The 17,016-nt window shown below is 38.0% G+C and overlaps 1 pseudogene; it reads right to left on the bottom strand.

Annotated features, from left to right (window-relative positions):
• Positions 1-12,477: 12,477 nt before the first annotated feature.
• On the bottom strand, positions 12,478-13,802 carry LOC121886801 (annotated as a pseudogene).
• Between the last annotated feature and the right edge of the window lie 3,214 nt (positions 13,803-17,016).

The raw sequence follows: 17,016 nt of genomic DNA, 5'->3' as shown, positions 1-17,016 counted from the left end.
ACTACTTTGCAGATCACTGATAATACTAATATAACTTAACTTTTAACTATAAAAAATGAAATAAATGATGAAATGAATTAAAGACTTTGTTGCATTTGAACCCTTTTTAACATGATGAGTTTTTACTGTTTTTAAACAGTTTTCAAACACCTTATGAATTATTTCTCATGACTGTATGATCTTTTTAACCTTATCACAGCAGTTTTATCTTATTACAGATCCATGACTTTAATGTCTTTTTAAACTTGTAACAGACCATTAGTGTATCATACTTTTAACTTGTCACAGGAGCAGTTGTTGTTTTGGGACATTTATTATAAATTTGCTCCTATTAAGTTTAAGTAACTTTGCATGGATTTTAATGTATACATCTGGATTTTCTCCTTGTAAACAAACCACATTAGCAGAGCCAATACAACATCAACATGCACATGGGATTTGTTAAGAAGAAGAAAAATATAGACCAGACTTATCCTTCAATGATAAAGGAATATACAAGTTTTTTATTTATATTCATGTTCTATGTGTAAATGCATAGACAGTGCTGGAAGAAGTATTCAGATCCTTTACTACAGTAAAAATACAAATACGGCAATGTAAAAATACTCCATTACAAGTAAAAGTCCTGCATGAAAAATCCTACTACAGTAAAAGTACATAAGTATTATGAGTTTGATGTAGTTAAAGTATTACAGTAAAAGTAGTGGTTTGGTCCCTCTGACTGATATATTATTATATATGTTTGAGGAACAATCTGAAGTGATTTATGTTCAAGGAATCCACCCAAGCAGCCTCAACAATAAACATTTTAACTAATTATTTCCTTAAATATTAAAGTTGATAATATAAGTGTTTGTGTCTGTGACATCACCTGTACAACAGATAAAATTCTGTCAGCGTCATTTGAAAACACATCTTATTAACCAAAGGGTGTAGATCTGGTTTCAACTTTGACAGAGACATTTTTTGTTGTACTGTCTAAATCAACAAAGTCCTCAAAGATTACCTGCCTCAGTGACTTCAGACCAGTTGTCCTAACATCTGTGGCCATGAAAGCATTTGAGCGCATCATTCTGTCATATTTGATATCCTGCACCTCCCCACTGATGGACCCATCAGTTTGCTTTGTAAGCCAACCGATCTGTTGTGGATGCAGTAAGCATAGCACTCCACCCCGCCCTGCAACGCCTGGAATCACCTACACACGCATCCTGTTCATAGACTTCAGTTCTGCCTTTAATTCCATCAGTGTACTCAAAGTAAATTTCAATGTTCATGTCCAAATTTTTGGACCATATGCCACTGGACTGGGAGCTTCCTGTGGAACAGGCCACAGAGGGTGAAGGTTAATAACTTAACCTCACAACCTCTCACCCTCAGCACAGGAGCTCCTCAGGCTCCCCCTGGTTATTCTCACTGTACACCCAACCAAGTCTCACAGTGATTTGTGAAATAGTCACGAAACTTACTCTATCTATTTGTGTACATGGACACGATTTTTCCTTTTTTTCATGACAGTCAGCATGATTTTCAAACTAATGTATTTCAGTTGAAAGTAGGTTTCATGCCTGCAGCACATTTTTTTCTGTCAGTTAGGACTCAGGAGATTCGCTCATACGACGAGTTTGAACATGTTTTCAGAAAGAAGTGCAACACCGCTGCAGCTGCAAAAGAGAGGGAGACGGCTGCTGCTTGGTCAGTGCGTAAGTTTAAATGTTGTCCTTTGTAATCACAATAATATTACAGAGGAAAACTGCTTGAATGGTCGCCTATTAATTTATTTCATTTAGGTCCAATCCCGCGAGGGAGAAGCGCACTTGGCAGCAGTTTAGGATGAAATTTAAAAACATTGTTCAAACAGGTGAGACCTCGACATAATCTCATGGGGGTACCTCATTTTGATCATGTTTTACATTGTAAAGTAAATATTAAGTGGCTGTTTGACTGTGCAGTTGTTTTATCCCCAACGTAATGCTGGTTTCACATAGGCCTACATAAATGTCTTCTCATCTACATCATGTTCTGTTAAATTATTAAGCCTATTTAAACTAACACAGACTTCTACTCAGCCAACAGAAAGAAGGCAGATGTCCGTAAAACGGGTGGTGGTCCAGCACCGCCACCTCTAACGGAGGCAGAGGAGCTGGCCCTAAGCCAGACTATAGGAAGGCCAGTGGCTGGCTCCGACATTGTACAAAAAACTTCCGTTTGCAAAGAAACGCAGCGCAACACACAATATCTGCTGGGATGTGAGAGCATGACTACGATTGGTAATGTTGCAAATGTAAGGACGGATTAGGTTGTGTATGTAGATGATGGACTGTGACGTGAAATGGTACCGCTCAAAAAGATAATTGTCTGGAAATGCTAGAACATCTATGCGCGGTCTGATAACCATCTCTCGACAAATATTTAATTCTCTGCGCAGTAATGCTGTACCTTCATCCACGGGATCGTTATCAAAAGAACATGCCATGTTAGTGAAAAAGACGCCACTTACTGTGCCTAATGGACTTCTAATATACTGACACTGATTTTTTTTTTTTTTTTTTTTTAAGGATTTTTTTAAATGACAGAACTAGGCTACGCCAAAACTCGCCTGCTGACTGAATGAATGAGGAAATCAAATGGAGTGTTTGGCTCTGAAAGAGGGCGGAGACTGAGAGAAACTCGAGGTTCATTGAGAAAAACCTGGTCCCGACCAGGTTAGGTTCATAGAGTCTGTTTCTACGGTAACTGACCGAGAGCTTAAGTTACCCCTCTCTGTGAAACAGGCTAGAGTTATCCCTCTTTCTCTGGTTTGAGTTACCTCCCTTTTTGAAACGGAAAACTCAGTTTCCCTCATTTCAGGGTTAACAGACTCTGAGTTTTCACTAAACCTGCTTTGTGAAACGGACCCCTGGTGTGTTGTATACTTCAGTTCAGGCTCATGATGGTTCTTGGACAGGTTGGTGTGGGTTGTATTTAGAGTATTGTGTTTTCTGGGTTTTGGTTTTGTTACTGTGTTTCCCTTGTGTGTTCATGTACTCCTCCTCACCTGCCCTGTATCAGTCTCGTCAGCCCTGCCCTGCTTCCTGTGTTTCCCTCAGCCAATCACTCCCAGCCTGCCCTTGTGTCTCTTCACCTGTTCCCCATTCCCTGATTAGTTTAGTCTGTATTTAAGGTCTGGTTTTGAGTTGAGTCTTTGTTGGATCATTCGTTTTGTTTGGTCTGCTAGTTCTGTTCAGCTTTGTTTTCCTGCTCATGACCCTCCACGATTAAAGGAGATTTTTTTCATCAAATCTGCATTCTGGCCTCTGCATTTGGGTCCACTCCTGCTTCCCCAACCTGACATAGATAGATAGATAGATAGATGCCTATGTTTTGTTTTGCTTTGTGTTTTTGGCCGATTCTCTTCTTTTGGCCTGTGTCCACATCACATGACTGTCCAGTTTCTCTCTGCTCAAACGAACAAAATGGCTGCCATTCCTTTTATTCTCAATGGAAAATGCAATACTTTAGATAGTTTCGGCATTAAAATGCATTTTGATAACATTTTTAGCAAGAAATGTGCAATTTATTTTCATAATCTTCATTCGGTGAATGTATATGATATTTAATTTGTGACTTATTACGGAGATTCTTGCAGGCTTTCTATCGTTGCTATGGTGGTTGCTATGAACACTGGTATCATAAAACCATGTAGTTGTAACTGTTTGATGTTCATTCAATAAAAAAGTAGATTTTACAGTGCCCTAGGGATGAATTGAATTTGAATTCCCAAATTTCAAGCTTTGTGATTGGCTGACCGGAGGAGATCAGTTTCCCCCATGGTTAATGAAGATATTTCAATGTATGTTACCATAGAAACCGCTCTGAGAGCAGGAAGGTTAGCTGTTGATCTATTGAAATTTTTAACATATTGATAAGCATTGAGAAGGCAGTTTAATACCTGCATGATGTGACTGAAAAAACATTTTCAATCCAGAACAAACAAGCTCCTTAAACACAGTTTGAAGTGCTGCATAACTCCTACTGACATTGAACACCAACCCACAACCCCATTTCTAGAATAGTAGCCAAAATATCTGAAATGAACCAACATCTTTACTTTTTCTTGATATAGATGATCTAGATGCAGTTTAATAAGTAGTTCAGCTTTACTAGATATTTGATATATTCAGTAGATATATTATTTTATGACCCTATATTTACAACCTATTTTACAAACTGGAAGAACAACTGTGGTGCTGATTTGTATCAAGCTGCGTGGCACTGCTCCGAGGAATTGTAGGGTTTTTTAAATATTAATGTTTTTCCTAGAATTGGAAAACTTATGTTGCTGAATTAAAAGCCTTCAAATATGCACAAAGGTCAAGGTTCAAAGGTCAGTATTTCACAGCAGGAGCCATGTAGAACCTTCATCCTGACATATGTTACTCTCCAGGTCGAAACCTTTCCAATGATGTATTTGCTTTAGCTATATGACACAGTTTTAATTTGCTCATTTCATGGACACAAGCCATCCCAGACCTAGTTTCAGAGCACTTTGAAGGACCAAGATATTGTTGTGTCAGATTGTTGAAGGAAAATATACCGGATCAAAAAACTATCTTTTGAAAATAAAAAGGGAGTCAGAGGTCCAAGCAGCAAAGGGTTCTTTAATGCCGGCAAAAAAGGGGAGCAAATTAGCACTTTTACAACGAACCAAATCGCTCCGAAGGCTTTTCCTTCTGGGTGTAGTTTTTATTCCCTTGGGTCGGCATAGGTCACACCTATCGTCCACTCTCCCTAATTTTTGGCCAATAATTCTGTTATCTTTATCTCCGTCACTCGTTGTTGGTCAAAACTCTTCAAAACAGGTTTTGAGCTGTTTGAGGATATGTACTGGCATATTCAATTCTACTTGGTTATATCCAATTGTTATATAAGTATTGGAAATCATTTTACACCATTATTGCCAAGTTGTCTTCTGGCCTTTTATTTTTTTTATAAGTTAAACTAGTCATTTTACACCCTTATTTCTTGATCTCCTCCAGAGATTATTTTTTAAAAAAATTTGAAGACTTTAATGCAGACCCAAGCAAAGTGACTTGTAATACAAACACACTCAAATTTCTCCAGTGTATGATTATGATTCTTCTACCGTGCCTCTATACGTACATTGTGATTAAATATGGTTCATGAGATTATAACTACACCAATACAAATTGTATCACACTAGCCCTTATTGCTTGTAAACGTATAAAATCAATCTGCATAGCTTAATATTGCCTTTAAGCACACCAATGACATTTAATGAAAATACACCACAATATAAAACAAAGCTTTTTGTTTGTTTGTTTGTTTGTTTTAGTGGAAATAGTGACTAAACTGAATCACCTTCAGAGATTACAATACTGCGGACATATAGGGCATTACTACAGGCTTGGAGGAAGGCCTGAAGTGCTTGGGTTAGGGTTAGGGCTGAAACGACCAACCTGTTCTCATTTCCAGGTCATCAAATTCCAAAAAACAAATGCTTCAGTAAAAGCACCAAAACAATAATGTCAAAATACTCCATTACAAGTAAAAGTCCTGCATGAAAAATCCTAATACAGTAAAAGTACATAAGTATTATGAGCTTGATGTAGTTAAAGTATTGCAGTAAAAGTACATAAGTATTATGAGCTTGATGTAGTTAAAGTATTGCAGTAAAAGTACATAAGTATTATGAGCTTGATGTAGTTAAAGTATTGCAGTAAAAGTAGTGGTTTGGTCCCTCTGACTGATATATTATTATATATGACATCATTAGATTATTAATAGTGAAGCATCAGTGTTAGAGCAGCATGTTACTGTTGTAGCTGCTGGAGGTGGAGCTAGTTTACACTACTTTATATACAGTTAGCTAGTTTAGTCCAGTGCAGAGTCAGTTCATGCTCCAACAGAAGAACAAGAGCTGAACATTAACCTCAGAAGAACTGAACCTCACAGGTTATTAAAGGCCTAACATGTGTACATTTTGATCCACAATAGACATCCACAGTTTCTTTTTTATAAGTTAAAAGACAAAATCAAAACAAAAACAAACTGTAACAACCACAGAAATGAACAAATGTTAAAAAACAAATTCAGGAAACAAACAGCAAAAACAAAATCAAACCTTTAAAGACACAAATCAACAAACATCTCATTTATCAGCAGGCAACAACATATTTAGAAATAAACCTAAATTCTAGTTTCTAGTTCTAGTGTTTGTGTCTGTGACATCACCTGTACAACAGATAAATTCAGTCATTTGAAAGCACATCTTGTTTACAAAGGGCGTAGGTCTGGTGTCATATTTGGCAGGGACATTTTTGTCGTACTGTCAAAATCAACAGGTGTGTTTGTGTACACACAGATTAAAAAGTACAAATGTACAGTCCCTTACTCCTGTGCCAAAGTCTTCAAAGATTACCTGCCTCATTGACTTCAGACCCGTTGCCCTAACATCTGTGGCCATGAAAGTACTCAGATCCATGCTGATGGTCTTCAAGGAGTAGTTAAAGCCCTTCAAGTGGGACCACACCACTCCTACACCATGTATAGTATCATCAGCCCTCCAGTGATAAACCCTGCTGGGGTTTGCATAGTGATGGTCCTCATACCAGAGCGTCACCAAGTAGAGTCTGGCACAGTTCATGTTTGTGGAGGAGTTCCGATCTTTGTCAAAGGAGGAGAACTTCTGGAGACCTCAGGGAGTCTCCTACAAAAACACAAGAAAACAACAAGTGTCTGATCACAACACTACTGCTAATGACACCATATTATATAATGTTATATAACTATTAAACTTGCAACTAGTACTACTGTATGTATGGGTACTCTGCTACCAGTTGTACTTCTAGTACTACTGTTACTGCATCTGCTGCTGCTACTGTAACATAACAACATACAGTATGTTCTCATTTACAGTTCTTTCTTTTAACTGTGTGAGGAGTCAGATTTTTGAGAAAAACTTCACCTGCTACCAAGGTGCATAGAGAAGGAAAAAAGTCTGAAGAGGTCAAAACCTGGCAACACTTAATAATAATAATAATAATAAAAATAATAATAATAATGATAATAATAATATTCACATAGAATCACATAAAAACACAGCAAAAAAGAATAAAAGTGCTAAAATGAACAACATTAAAACTGACTGGTCTGCATATTTCTTCTATCATGTTTCTTTTATTTCATCCACCAATCTAAAACCAAGCATAGCTCTGAATGATGGGACCCTCTCAGACCAGGTCCTGGTGGTTGAGGAGGTTTGAGGGACCTGACTGGTTTGGGACAGCTTGGTGTCCGAGGGTCTGATCGCTGTTTAACCCCCTTCAAACAGAAAGTTGCTCCTCAGACCCAAATGACACAAACACACAAACAGCTCTGCAGCTTCACTGCTGTATGTCGCAATAACTGTTGTGATGTCGCCACGGTAACAGCAGTATAATCTCAGCTGCTCATCAGTGAGTTTGTCTTCAGACTCTTTCCTGTCACTTGTCACCAGTTAAGAACAGGTACTTGGCAGCTGAGGCAGGCAGATATAAAGGTATTCCTGAAGAGTAACGTCTACATGTTTTTTATCTCGCTGTTGTCTGTTGTCCTTTGTACAGTGACTCCAGAAATTATTTGTTTAAAAGATTCAGTCAAAGAATCCTGATTTGTTTTGGTGTCTGATGTGTTAAGTTGGCTTTTTAATGTGGAGATTTTTGTTTAGGAGAGATTTATAGAAAATGTCTGATAGCTAAGACAGAGGACACTGTATCCATCATAACAGGACACTTCTGTCATGGAAACTCAGTGTTTTAAAATGTTCTCTTCAATCTGTGAAAGTGTTCATTATGATCTGTCATGTGCTTATTATTTAGTGTCTTTTAATAGTAATAATAATCATAATAGTAATAATAAACTTTATTTGTATAGCACCTTTCATACAAGAAATGCCGCTCAAAGTGTTGAACAACAAAGACATTACAATCACTGAGTGCTTTACATGAAAATAGAAATAAAATGAACAAAAACAAGTTAAAAAGTAGAATGTAAGCCATCATGTCTTTTTGTCTATTTTTTCCTGCCTTAATAAATCTTCTTTGGACCGTTTACAAACCGTCCAAAATGTTGCTGCGACGCTTTTAACACGATCCAACAGAAGGTCAAACATTACACCCATTTTAACCTCTCTGCACTGGCTTCCTGTTCATTTCACAATTCATCTTAAAATCTTGGAGATGACTTATAGAGCCCTACATGGCCCGGTTTAACATTATATCGTGGACCTTCTGCACCCCCACACCACGAGCCAAGCCCTCAGGTCCTCTAACCAGGGTCTTCTGAGGGTCTTCTGAAGGTCTTCTGAGGGTCTTGAGGGTCTTCTGAGGGTCTTCTGAGGGTCTCTCAGACACGTTTTAAGACTCCAGGAGATTGTGCTTTCCAGTCAGCAGTAGCTAAGCTTTGTAATAGTCTCCCAATAAGTAAATGAGGTCTCTGGACTCTTTTAAAAAGCAGTTCAAATCCATCTGTTCAGACAGGCGTTTAGGTAGCATGTGGTATTTTATGTTTTAACTTGTGTTTTATGTCTGTTTCCTCTTGTGTGTTTAATCTGTTGTTTATCTTTATTTATTTGACTGTGAAGCACTTTGTGACTGTTGTCTGAAAGGTGCCATCTAAATAAACTTTACTTACTTACTTATGTATATGTAATATATAAACAAATCAATCAATATAGCTGTTTGATAGCATGCATGTGGGGCAAGGCCAGTTTAAAAGGTGCTAAACAAAGACAAAAACGAATGCAGAGAAAGTCAGCAACAATAAACCAAACTGAACCTGGACTGCAGAGGGTTAAAGACAAAAAGCCTCACTTGAACAGATGGAAGAAGCTGCAATATTACAGATTGCATGTCTGTAAAGGGCTTTAGTCATGATGGATAATACTTTGGCGCCCTCTGCTGGCACAAAGATAAAAGTGCATGATCTACGATGTACATTTATCTTTAAAAAAAGAGCCTGAGTCAGAGTGGGAAAAGTGTCAATAAAGTTTTATTCAGTGTCGTCCATTAATTCATTTATCAGACTTACATTTTGTTTGTTTGTTGTATTTGTTCAACTTTAATCTGACAGACAAAACACAGGAAGCAGCAACTGAAGATGAAAAATATAGTTAAAGATTTAAAACATGTATAGATCAAAGACACAGAGACATGACTGTAGTTCACAGTCTGATCAGTGATAATGTGTTTGCTGATTTGCACTTGAAAAGGCATAAAGTTTAAAATACAATAAATTTTAAATGTTTAGACGTCTATTTGTATCTCAGCTCAACATCATTCAGTGATTTTATTTCAGCTGCTTCAACAAATGTGTAAATTTAAACATTGTCACTGAAATGCTGTTGAAACACGTTCAGACTTTGCTCCCTATTTAAAAAACTCACTTTCAAACTACATTCTGCAGCTGCACCACGATCCTGCTCACTCAGAAATATTAACATATAATCTCAAATATTATAAGAATGATGTTCCATCAGTGGACCAATCACATCATGAGTGATAGAGATAATTATTCATTGATCCTCTGTGTCTAAAGCTTCATACTGATTGTTTAAATTTAAACTGAGATTACACATTATGTGCAGTAAAGATTTCAGGTCAGGAGCTGCTCTAACAAACTGACAGAGTCTCAGAGTTATAACAGAAGGACACAGAGGTTTGATTCTGAGCTGAGGATGAATTCACACTGTGTAATATTTGACTGTGAGAGAAAAAACTGCTCTTCAAAGAAATGACTGATGTGTATAAAGGTGGTAACTTTAGAAAGTCCTGAGTAACAAACTAATATCCAACCAGGATTTAGATTCTGACAGACAGTAAACCTTCACTAATGAATGAGCTTTGATACGAACTGACTGAATGAAGACATGAATCTCTGTAAAAGGAGACAGAGAGAACAGCTGTGTTCAAAATCACATACTAACATACTGCCGACTACACACTCAATCAGTACTTACTGCATACTGCATATTAAATGAACGACTAAGTTTATTACCAGCCGTCTACTAATAATATTAAATATAACATATAACAGCTGACTGTTCAAACTGAAGTACATTCAAGCAACAGTCTGAGCTACTGCTGAATGAAAATTGTTTATCACAAATGTAAAACATTATCTCTTCCACTCAACGTCACATTTTCCAGTATTATCTTAAGGCAAATTAAAATTATTTAATATTTTACTGTTAAATATTTTTTCTACAGTAGAAATTCTTGCTAATCTAGTTTGCATCTTACTCTTTCCTGTCACTTCATTTGATTCACATTAACCCTTTCACTGCCGGCTGTTCAAGTGAGGCTGCTACACCCACCGATTGGTCCATCTCACTGTCAATCAACATATCAATAGCTCTGATTCTTACAATCTAAATGAGCTGTCATGATTGGTTGTGTGTTGTCATGGCGATCCAAACCAAATGTGAACATCAAGTTCTGGTTGGTTGGTCCAACCTTTCTAAATGGATGCCCCCCCCATCCCCAGTGCAAATAACAGGCTGGAGTGTGTATGAATGAGAGGTGCGTTGGATAAACGCCCTTCATTTACTTTAGCTGTCAGTCACATGATGAAGCAGCTCAGAGCCACATCTGATTAATATAAAAAGAGATGAATAATAAGTTAATTAGGAGGAAGTTTTAAAGAACTATACTGCTGCTCTTTCATGTTGTAGCTCGTTACAAATCATCAATCATCTTATCTAAATCACCACTTTCTAAAGCATCGTTCAGTATTCATATTGTTATTCTTCCTGTCAGGCAGCCATTATTTTCAGTTAATTTCTATGAAAAATCAACAGAGACTTGAAACTATTAAAGCTTAACTTTCAGTGGATTTTAAGTTCTAGATTTTTCTCCTTGTTAACAAATCACATTAGCAGAGCCAACAATACGTCAACATGCACATGGGATTTGTCCACAAGAAGAAAAATATGGACCAGACATATCAGAACATGATGAAGAAATATTCAAGTTTCTATGCTTTCAGTTCTATGTGTAAATGCGTAGATGTGTTCGCACCTGTGTCTTCTTTCCAGGTAACCATCAGTGTGATCAGCGACACACTCACAGCCATCAAGAGGATGAAGAGGATGGCCGACGTCGCCGCCAGAGCAGAAAAACCACAACACAGACTTGCGGTGGAAGTATAGTAACCAAAAGAGGGACTTTGGCACTAAAAAAACTGTAACGTTGAAAGATATCTACTTGATTTGACTCATTTGGATGCTGAAGCTTCATATTAGCTTCAGATAAACTTTGAAATACATTTTTGCACAGGAGGAGGACTGTGGATTTTGTCTCCCATCACTTCCATTGTAAGGTCATTATGAAGGGATCTTCTAATGGTCAGTATGAACAGGAGGAATGATTATAGCAAGAAAAACATGTTTCAATGTTCATTTGGGCTGCTGACTGTTGTTTTAACACACACTTGAAAAGTTATGAACCTGTCCTTTAAGCAGCTGTAAAGCCATTATTTGCTGCTCATAAATGTCCTTAAAATCAAAGTTGAAATAGTTATGGATCCCTGGTCAATTAGAGATTTTAAACCTGTTGCTTTATGTGCATGACATCAGACAGGTCACATGTGTTTTCACCTGACATTGAGTATGTTTACATGCACATTTGTATTCTGGTTTTGATCATATTCAGGCTGTTTACAAAGAACATGAGAAACCTGGTTATTCATCTCCCTCAGCCTCTTATTTCTGCACTGACTGACTCAACAGGTGAGGTAATTGTGAGCGTGCAGCAGATAATGATTCACATCAGAGTCAAACCTCCACCAAACACTCTGTTGAAACCAGTTAGTTTGACTTTAAAGTGTGTGTTTAGCAGACTGAAGGTAACATCTTAGTCAGCAGAGTGTGAAGAGAAAACCAACCAAAACCTTCTCACACAGTGACGTTCTCTCCTTCTGCAGCCAAGAACATACAAAGCAAACACTCAACAAACAGTAGCATCATGTGACAGTGTGAGGGTTCATGTGTAGTTTGTGTCCTGCTGAAAGCTCAGATATACAGTCAGTCTGTGGATACAACTAGATGGAACTAATACAGACAACAGAGACATCTAGTGGTGGAACGTGTTCATTTCAGCAGAGTTCAAGCTGCTTTTAGCTCCAGTACAAGTCAACTCCATCTGTCATTTGGTTCTTCATCACTTCAGTGATGTCATGTGATGTTTCTGATGGAAGCTGCTCTGTATTTGTTCCTCTGGATCCTCCACTAAGTTCCCCACCTGTCCAATCATTTCTCTACACCAACAGCTGTTTGACACAAGACTTTACACCCAGCAGCTGCTCACAAACACACTCTACACCTGACTTTTATTGATGCTGGAAATATTTATTTGAAGTATATGTGAAGTTACAGACTAGATCAGAGAGAAAGAAAGAAAGAGATCAACAGATATTCTGCTGTTCGTTCGTTCTGGAGAATTACTGCACAGGACGAATCTTCATGCTGATGGTCTTCAGGGAGTAGTTAGCGCCCTTCCATGGGCCCCACACCACTCCAATGGCATAGATAATCTTATCAGCCCCCCAGCGATTAACCCCGTTGGGGTTTGCTTTGTAACAGCAGTTGTACCAGAATGCCCCCAGGCGGAGTTTGGCACAGTTGTCGTGGATGTCGGAGTCCTGGTCTTTGTCGAAGGTGGAGAACTTTTGTCTGTTGTGATAACTCAGGGCGTCTCCTACAGAAACACAAGAAAACAACAAGTGTCTCATCACAACACTACTGCTAATGACATCATATTATATAATATTATATAACTAATAATAATATTATATAACTATTAACTTATTAACACTACAACTTTCACTACTAATTCAGTACTACTGCTATGGCTACCACTTGTACAAATACTTCTAGTACTACTAGTACTGCATCTGCTGCTGCTACTGTAACATAACAACATACAGTATGTCATGTAGACAAGAACTGCAAAAGGTCCAACGGACATGAACACTTGAAACCTGCTGCGCCTCATTTACATAGTTTACCTTTAAATGTGTTTATAAAAACAAAAGCTTCCATGTAATTAATAAAACATGAGCAGACCACAGATTTGTTGTTACTGACTTGAAAATCTTTGTGAATCTGTCTTTAGCTCAAAGAATCAAGCAAATAATCCAATATAAGGACAGAAATCTTCAGTGTCTCCATGTGGAAACTAAACATCATAAAAACAAAACTACTACCTGCTAACAGTAACTGACCTGCTCCTCCATTTTTGAATCCAGACACATGCAGTCTGTATCCGTAGAACTCTGATTCAATGGAGAACGAGGAGTAACGAGCAAACACTTTTTTTCCACTGAAATTCCTCCATGTTGACCAGCAGCTCAACCTTCTTCCTCCGTGTCAGATGGTAGAGATTCTCAAGACCTGAAAACACACAAACATGAAGTCACATCAGAGTTTAATGTTTGTTTTTATGAACAGTTTCATGAAGTCACATGACTGTTAGTTTGGGTTCATTTCTCACCGAGCCAGTACTCTCCAGCAGCGATACCAAAGCCCTTCTTGTAGTGATCCCAGGACCTGTAGAAGTTCACCGAGCCGTCCATCCTCCTCTGGAACACCTGAGGGGGGGGGGATTAACTCAATAAACACACAAGATACTGAAAACCACTTGGCTGTGAATTGATGACTTCAGTTAAAAAACTCACCGTCCAACGTCCTCCTACTGAGTCCATGTCACAGTACACCTACACACAAATACACTCATTAGTAAATATGATCCTTTAGCTAAAACTACATTCAATCAATCAGCAGCTGCCACGTCTTGAGTCTGAAGTGTTTTAAAGATAGAGTATCCAGCTGCTCCAACTGACTCCCATTCAAAAAGCCTCAACTTCTCTCTAGAAATACTGAGTCAATCATGTTTTCAACGAGTCCTTCTGGTCTCATGTCTCTAAATTTAAACCCTCTAATAGGTGTGCGTTGATGGTCATTTTGGAAATTATTGCTCCGTTAATAAAATTTGAAGACTTATAGTAGCTTTGATGTCTGACGTGTGGGCGTTGATTGACATCTGTGATTGACAGTTGGCTCACCTGCTGCTCTTCCCGGCTCCGAGACTCGCACTCAATCGGACTGTTGTTGCAATATTTCACTAAATTTAATGTTACTTGATTATGATACCTGTTCAGTTAGCACAATGTGTGCCTTAAAAATCATTACAATGTCTGGTAGTTTTCCCTTTAGCTGCATGTGCTCCCATGAGGTGCATGCACTTCTCGGTGAGCACACAGAACTCAGCGTAACACCTCCGCTGCAAACCTGACTGACTACTGACTGACCGAAGGTACCGTGAGTACCCGGTGTATATATTGTAAATAATCACTGTTACTGAACTGTGAAAACAGACGCTGATATTTCAGTTTGATTTCCTGGTTTGATTTGTTTTGTGGGGATCTGCAGTAAAACCTGAAGCAGACTTTTGAGTTGTCTTTCTTTTTGTGGCTGTGAACAAGATTGATTGACTGTGGGAAGAGTTTTTCAGACACACACTCACACACAGACACACACACACCAACATTGCTTTGCTTATTTGATTTAATACACTTATTGAAAAGTGAACTGAGTTGTGGTCTGTTTGTTTTTGCAGTGCTGGTTTTTGGTGACATATAATTAATTGCTACTTGCTGTTTGATTTATTGTTTTGTAGAGCAAAGCAAGTTTATTTGTACAGCACATTTAAACAATAAGGCAATGTAAAAAGACATTTAAATACTATTAAAAAAGTGTTAAATTTGGAAATAAAAAGAAGCTAAAATAGAATAAGAGATAAAACAGGAGAATAAAAGTTACAGTGCAGTGTAAGATATTAACTCTCATGTTTGGTTTAATAAAAGGCAAACAGAAAAGTCTGCTGTGATTTAAAGAACTGAGAGTTGCAGCAGACCTGCAGTTTTCTGGGAGTTTGTTCAGATATGTGGAGCATAAAAACTGAACGCTGCTTCTCCGGGGTTTAGTTTTGACTCTGGGGACAGAAAGCAGACGTGATCCAGACCACCTGAGAGGTCTGGATGCTTCATAACGTAGCAGCGGATCAGAAATGTATTTCAGCCATAAACCATTCAGTGCTTTATGGTTTGACGGCGCTATTTTCTTTCTATTTTATAATTATTATTTGTCAGATGTGACTCTGACTGGCAGCCCTCTTCATTTAAAAGTGTCAGAACTGCTTCAATCTTTATATACAGTCTGTGTATCCAACCAGTAACACGACTACCTCCACTTATATCTGCTGGTTTAGCAGAATCAACCTGAACTGTCTTCACATGGTGACTCATCTTTGAACCAACATCTTCTAACTGAGTCCCAGAGAGGATGAAGTGTACCTGGACAGCAGATGTGGGTCCGATGGGATAGATGGTGTACACTCCACTGGGTCGGCTTTTGTCATGGTTATAGATGTCACTGCAGTCCAGCGGGAGGAAGAGAGATAAGCAGGAGGTCAACACTGGAGCCAGCAGGAGGAGAACCACTGAAACCAGCTGCAACAGAAACACAGCAGCAGACACAGAACAGAGGCTGTTAAAGGACGGTTTCACAATTTATCAAGTGTCTTTAAACAACAGTCAGGTGTCCATATAAACAGTGAAAGAGGTTTTCCTTGCTGTAATCATTCCTCCTGTTAATACTGGCTCAGCCACATGCACAGATAGACCCCAACACACATAACATCAATTGATTGTAAAATTGATGTTATGTGTGTTTGTAGACGTGTAATGTGAATTCATGTATTCAGTTATAAGTGTTGTTTTTTTTTGCTTGACCACCTGCCCCCCCCACATGTCTTTGCACTGCCTTGAACTGACTATTAAAAGATCCTTCAAATGTGCTTTCAATGGAAGTGATGGAGGCCAAAATCCACAGTTTGTCCACACAGTCATTTAAAAGTTGATGTGAAGCTTCTATTCAGCTTCAGCAGTCTGAGTTAGTCATATCAAGTGGATATCTGACACATTTACAGTCTTTTTAGCATCAAATTCCCTCTTTGTGTTTCCTCGGACAGTGTTTCCCTGTTGAGCTGCGGTGGAAGTATAGTAACAAAAAGAGGGACTTTGGCACTAAAAAGACCGTAACGTTGAAAGATATCTACTTGATTTGACTCATTTGGACTCTGAAGCTTCATATTTGCTTCAGATAAACTTTGAAATATATTTTTCTACAGAAAGAGGACAGTGGATTTTGTCTCCCATCACTTCCATTGTAAGTTCATTATGAAGGGATCTTCTAATGGTCAGTATGAACAGGAGGAATGATTACAGCAAGAAAAACAGGTTTCAATGTTCATTTGGGCTCCTGACTGTTGTTTTAACACAGACCTGAAAAGTTGTGAACCTGTCCTTCAACATACTGAAACTACTGATTAATATTTATTCAGTATAAAGTCACAAACTTACCCTCATCTTCAGAGTTCAGCTGAGGTGATCTGATGAAAATCTTAATGTCAATCAGTCTGGATGCTCTGATGTTTCTGAGCTGTATTTATATCCTAGAGATTCTTTCAGTGGGTCTGCCTAAACCTAACCAGCCTCACCATGTAGTAGGCGTGTCTGTAGTACTGTAGGAGTGTCATGTAGTAGGTCTATTGTACGTCTTACTTAGACTACTTGATTTTTCTGGTTATGTGGGTGGAGACAAAAGCAATAGATCTCAGGCTGGCAGACTAAGACTACTTTGCAGATCACTGATAATACTAATATAACTTAACTTTTAACTATAAAGAATGAAATAAACAATGAAATGAATTAAAGACTTTGTTGCATTTGAACCCTTTTTAACATGATGAGTTTTTACTGTTTTTAAACAGTTTTCAAACACCTTATGAATTGTTTCTCATGACTGTATGATCTTTTTAACCTTATCACAGCAGTTTTATCTTATTACAGATCCATGAATTTAATGTCTTTTTAAACTTGTAACAGACCATTAGTGTATCATACTTTTAACTTGTCACA

Source organism: Thunnus maccoyii, chromosome 20, assembly GCF_910596095.1.
Source record: "Thunnus maccoyii chromosome 20, fThuMac1.1, whole genome shotgun sequence".
Taxonomy (NCBI): domain Eukaryota; kingdom Metazoa; phylum Chordata; class Actinopteri; order Scombriformes; family Scombridae; genus Thunnus; species Thunnus maccoyii.
This window is presented reverse-complemented; position numbering and strand designations above follow the sequence as displayed.